The sequence below is a fragment of the Bison bison genome, unplaced genomic scaffold (assembly GCF_000754665.1).
Source record: "Bison bison bison isolate TAMUID 2011002044 unplaced genomic scaffold, Bison_UMD1.0 scf7180017864301, whole genome shotgun sequence".
In the NCBI taxonomy this organism is placed as follows: Eukaryota; Metazoa; Chordata; class Mammalia; order Artiodactyla; family Bovidae; genus Bison; species Bison bison.
Genome location: NW_011494873.1, coordinates 1321569 through 1326734, shown reverse-complemented (window position 1 = coordinate 1326734; position 5166 = coordinate 1321569).

The following is a 5166-nucleotide window of genomic DNA, read 5'->3' as shown; positions in this document are numbered from 1 at the left end:
CCAGCTGCACCAAGCGGGGGCTGCCTTCCCGCCGTGGCGCGTGGGCTTCTCTCTGCGGGGGCTTCTCTTGTGGGAGAACATGGACTCTGGGCGCATGGGCTCAGTAGTTGTGGCTCGTAGACTTCGTTGGACCCTGACATGTGGCATCTTCCCAGACAAGGGATCAAACCTGTGTCCCCTGTATTGGCAGGTGGACACTGGACCACCAGGGAAGTCTCAAGAAGAGAATTTTTAAAGTCTAATATTCCTACCAACCCAGAGCAAACCGTGTATGTACATTTATATGTCTATTTATTTATACATATCAGGGGGTTATGTACGTATGCACATTTATATAGAATATAGTCAATCCGTGTTATTTGTGGATTTCATATTTGGGGATTTGCCTATTTGCTGAACTTTATTTCTAATCCAGCCAATACTTGCAGTGCTTCCCCAGTCACTTGCAGATGTGGGCATGTGCATGGCAGCAGAAATTGTGTGCGGCCTGATGTGCGTGTTCCCAGCTCGGGCTGAACACAGCGACCTCTGCTTTCTTGTTGCAGCTCTTAATACTCTGCATAAGTGTCTTTGTCATGGCCTATTTAGTGCTACATTCTCTTCACATTCTTGTGCTCTTCATCAGCCATTTCGCTGTTTAAAATGACCTCAAACGTGGTGCTGAAGGGCAGTCTAGGGTTCCTAAGCCTGGGATGGCTGTGTTGTGCCTTTTGGAGAAAATACGGGTGTTAGGTAAGCTCCTTTCAGGCATTAGTTCCAGTGCCACTGGCCATGAGGTCAAGGTTAGTGAATGAACAACATACACTAAGTAAGGTGTCGTTAAAGAGAAACATATAACCAGGCTGTGTACTGTTGACTACTAGATGAAAATGCTGTGATCAGAGGCTTGCAAGGCCCCAGCCCTCATTTCCCCTGGGAGCGGCAGGTCTGCATTCACTAAGTCAGTAGTCACAGTGACTGTAGAATGTCACTCTGTGTGTGCGCATGCACACTTGCTCAGTCGTGTCCAACTCTCTGCGACCCCATGGATTATAGCCCACCAGACTCCTCTGTCCAAGGAATTTTCCAGGCAAGAATACTGGAGTGAGTTGCTATTTCTTTCTCCAGAATGTAACTACACAGATTACATATACACAAGCACATGCATACATGTATATATTGTATACATAGTTTTTTTGAGATTGAAATCTGTTCTTATACCTAAGATGATGCCTGAACTTTCCCCGAAACTACAGAATTCTTTTAGCTGCACACGGACCTTCTTCATGCCGGGAGGGGCGTTAACTGGAAGGCCAGTCCCCTGTCCTGTGTCCCAGCAGCCCCGGGCGGGCCCCAGAAGCAGGATCTGGAGAGCGCGTGGGAGCCGAGCAAGGCTCCCCTCTGTCTCCTTCCTTCATCCCGCTCTGCAGACCAGATGTCTGTCGCAAACTGGAGGTGGCTCGGGCTGCAGCAGTATCCTCTCAGAGCCAGCATATTCAGGTCTGATTTCAGGTTCCTGAGAGAGACTGACCATCCCTGGCTGTGGGATGGGAGAGGGGGCACTTCTCATGTAGGGGGTCCATGGATGGATTCTTGGCGTCTCCCAGGGGGCTTCTATGTCTCCCAGAAGCAGTCTGAGTTGAAGAAAAGTGGTCTCTGGAGGCCCCAGGACAGGGTGGGTTCCTGTGGCCCAGGCTTCAGGACACCTAATGGCATCTATGAGCAGGTGGGGTTTCCACCCTGTTTATGATGACTCCTGGCAGGTCACACTGCCCTGGGCCTCCCTGGAATGGTCCTCAGCCCGGAGAGAGGAAGGGTCAGGGCCGCTGAAGCCCCAGCACCAAGCAGGCTCAAGACGGAGGCCAGGGGTTGGGGTGGGAGGGGCAGCACCCTGGCTCATCCAACAGCTGGGAGACCCGTGCCCAGGCCCTGGAGGGGCAGTCCCTCTGCACGGCCGTGGGCCCAGAGAAGACAGTGGAAGGGGCAGGGCCCTGGGCCGATGGGGACTGGAGAGGGGACTCTGGGGGGCTCCCCTGTCAAGATGGAGAGCAGGGGCAAGGTCCCCTCAGCTTCATGTCCCTGTGTTTAGCTCTTAGTGAGGATGACGACGATGGTGGCTTCTCTTCATGGAATGTTTACCCTGTGCCAGGGCCATGTTAGGCACTCTCTGTGCGTTTTCCCATTAATTATCACACAAGCTCTGAGGTTGATGCTATTTTGATCCCCCTGTTTTTACGGAGGAGGAAGCTGAGTTGCAGAGAGGTCAGGCCCCTTTCCCAAGACCATGCAGCTAGCTGAGATGGAGGCAGAGGGTGAGTCCAGGCCCTCTTAAGCCCTGAACTCAGAAGCCTCCAGCAGGCTCTCAGGAGGAGCTCTAAGATAGAAAGCGAGCAGGCACCTTGCCAGGTCAGCTGTGGCCCAGCTGCTGGGCAAGGGCATGGTTCCCCGGGGTGGCAAGGCTGTCGGGGTTGGAAGTAATGGGAGGGCAGAGTCCTTGCACTGCACAGCGTAGCTTGTGACCTCAGGCAAGTCACTGGAGGTACATTTCTGAACCTCCAGCCTCAACAGGACAGCGTGGAAGGTGTTCGCCTGACCTGCAAGCTCACGAGGATTTGGGGGAGACCAAGCCCACCTTGACCCCAAGCACCCTGTTATGGCTCATCGCCCCCACCTTAGCCTGCCCCTCGCCACCAGTTCATCTCCCTGTGGACTCAGAGGAAGTAGAAGCTCAGGACGTCTGGCCCTGGTGACTCTGAGCCCCTATGGGAAACCCAGGCCTGGGGAGTCTAGACTTAGTTAGTCATTCAGACTCTGCTGCTGAGATTGTGTAAGAAGGGATTTTGATGGTGGCTAATTCCAGTTTAGAGCCTCCTGTGGGGAGCGAGAGGAAGCCCTCGGTGGCCCTCAGACACCAGTATGGTCTCTGCTTCCTCATTCCCAGAGGAAGGGAGTCCCATGCTGAAGGGAGTCCCATGCTGAAGCAGGACAGAGCCAGAGAGGGCTGGACTTCCTGGCTTCTCTGTTTCTTCCTCATTTTTTTTCCCACAAAGTATAGATTTTTCCATTGACCTCAGTGCTGGGCGTTCAGTGTGTGTACAAGGCAGTCATGGTTCCTGCTCTCAGCAATTGCTGTAAAATGTGACTGACTTTGTGATGAGGAGGTGGGTTCCAAGGAGACGTGTGCCACGGAGACCCAACCTAATGTTGATGGGGGTTGATGGGGTGGGAGCGGTCAGGGAGGGCTTTCTGGAGGAGGTAGCATTTGAACTCTGCCCTGTGAGTGGACTTGTAAACCATCCCATCTTCTGGATCTGTCTGATTGTTTCCTTTTGGTGTCATTGAGCTTGTTTCTCGACCTCCTCTATTTTCTATGAATTGAAACTTGGGTCAAGAGGCTTGAGATTCAGGTTAAATGTTGTGGTATCGATACTTGACAGATTTTGTATTCTCCTACTGTATCACCTCAGGGACCATTCCATGTCTAATTATCCCTCTTATTGGTGACATTAGGTTTGATCACTGTTACAGTTGTGGTCACCAGATCTCTCCACTGAAAAGGGATATTTTCCCCCTTTGCTGGGAGAGTAATTCCTGGGGTGATATCTTCAGCCTGTGTGACCCTCCCTTTCTCCAATAACCATTCACCCAGTGGTCCAGCACCCATCAAGGATCTTTCCAGAGTAGCTGTGCCACCTTGCTTTCCCAGCAGCAATGTCTGAGAGTTCCTGTGCCCACGTTTTTGTCAGCATCACCTATCTCCGCCATTCTAATGGGTGTATGGTGATACCTCATCATGGTTTTCATTTGCCTTTCTCTAATGCCTAATGGTGTTGAACATCTTCTCATGCACTTACTTGCCATCCATATATCCTCTTCAATAAAGTGTCTGTTTAGGTCTTTTTTCATCATGTAATCAGGTCGGTTTGTTTCCTTACTGTTGAGCCGGTTTTGTGTTTTTGAAAATATATTCTGGGTATAAAAGTTCTTCAGGTATGCAGTCCATGTTTTGAGGACTACACTGTAAAATTATAGTGTCGTGTCCAGGGAGTATGACAGGTACTGTGTAAATTTCTGAAGGATGTCTGCTTATTTATTTATTTAAATTGTGATAAAATATGTATAACATAAACATTACCATTTCAGCCGTTTTTAAGGGTCCAGCTTAGGGGTGTTAAGTGCACTCACATTGTCGTGCTCCATCACCACCATCCGTCTCCACAGCTCTTTCCATCTGCGGAAATGAACCTGCATAACCCATTAAACACTAACTCTCCGTTCCCCTTTCCCCAGTCCCTGGCAACCGCCATTCTACTTTCTGTCTCTAGGAATTTAACTACTCTAAGTACCTACTATGAGTGGAATCACACAGCATGTCTTTTTGTGCACTAGCTTATTTCACTTAGCATCTCATGTCTTCAAGTTTCATCCATATTGTAGCATATGGCAGAATTTCCTTTTTTAAGGCTGAGTAATATTCCATTGTATGAATATACCACAATTTGCTTACCCATTCATCCATCAGTGGACACTTGCATTGTTTCCACCTTTTGGCTGTTGTGAAGTCTACTTTTAATTTCTTAATGCCAGGCCACTGGGTATTAAACTGTTTTGGAGATATAATCTAAAAGCCAAGATCAGATGTATTAGGATTGCTTTGGTTGAAAGTAACAGAAACTCACTCAAACTGACTTAAATAAGTAAGGAAAAGTTTGGGCCTGTGTCTAGGTAATGTCCAGGATACTGGATCCAGGGATTCAAACAATGTCATGGGACTTGGCGCATCTCTCTTGCTCTGACCTCTGCTTACTTCTGCGCTTCCTCCGTCTTAAGTCTCGGTGTGATGGTCTCCCAGTTAGTCGCTGCAGTGAGGAAAGCAGTCTCTTTCCTGATTGTGCCGTCAGACATCCAGAACTGAGTCTCATCACCCTGGCGTGGGTGACGTGCCCATCCCTGAGCCATTATTGAAGCCAGGGACCGATAGTACTCTGGTAGCCAGGCTTGGAACGTGACACTCTCTGTCACAAAGACAAGGGAAAGAAGGGGCATGGCTTTTCAAGGGGAATTGGGGGCCGCCACCAAAAGGAGAGACGGGGCGCCAGGCCAGCCAGGGGAATTGGGGGCCGCCACCAAAAGGAGAGACGGGGCGCCAGGCCACCCAGGGGAATTGGGGGCCGCCACTTAAAGGAG